Genomic DNA, 1,184 nt, shown 5'->3' on the forward strand with positions numbered 1-1,184 from the left:
ATATGGACAGTGAGAAGGGATCTGTCTAACACTGCCACCACCACAACGACAACACGATATGGACAGTGAGAAGGGATCTGTCTAACACTGCCACCACCACAACGACAACACGATATGGACAGTAAGAAGGGATCTGTCTAACACTGACACCACCACAACGACAACACTTTATGGACAGTGAAAAGGGACCTGCCTAACACTACACTGACACCACCACAACGACAACACGTTATGGACAGTGAGAAGGGACCTGTCTAACACTGACACCACCACAACGACAACACGTTATGGACAGTGAGAAGGGACCTGTCTAACCCTACACTGACACCACCACAACGACAACACTTTATGGACAGTGAGAAGGGACCTGTCTAACCCTACACTGACACCACCACAACGACAACACGTTATGGACAGTGAGAAGGGACCTGTCTAACACTACACTGACACCACCACAACGACAACACGTTATGGACAGTGAGAAGGGACCTGTCTAACACTGACACCACCACAACGACAACACTTTATGGACCGTGAGAAGGGACCTGTCTAACACTAACACTGACACCACCACAACGACAACACGTTATGGACAGTGAGAAGGGACCTGTCTTTCACTACACTGACACCACCACAACGACAACACGTTATGGACAGTGAGAAGGGACCTGTCTAACCCTACACTGACACCACCACAACGACAACACGTTATGGACAGTGAGAAGGGACCTGTCTAACACTACACTGACACCAGCAGAACAACACGTTATGGACAGTGAGAAGGGACCTGTCTAACCCTACACTGACACCACCACAACGACAACACGTTATGGACAGTGAGAAGGGACCTGTCTAACACTGACACTGACACCACCACAACGACAACACGTTATGGACAGTGAGAAGGGACCTGTCTAACCCTACACTGACACCACCACAACGACAACACGTTATGGACAGTGAGAAGGGACCTGTCTAACCCTACACTGACACCACCACAACGACAACACGTTATGGACAGTGAGAAAGGACCTGTCTAACACTGACACCACCATAACGACAACACGTTATGGACAGTGAGAAGACACCTGTCTAACCCTACACTGACACCACCACAACGACAACACGTTATGGACAGTGAGAAGGGACCTGTCTAACACTAACACTGACACCACCACAACGAC

Source organism: Babylonia areolata, chromosome 35 (assembly GCF_041734735.1).
Source record: "Babylonia areolata isolate BAREFJ2019XMU chromosome 35, ASM4173473v1, whole genome shotgun sequence".
In the NCBI taxonomy this organism is placed as follows: Eukaryota; Metazoa; Mollusca; class Gastropoda; order Neogastropoda; family Buccinidae; genus Babylonia; species Babylonia areolata.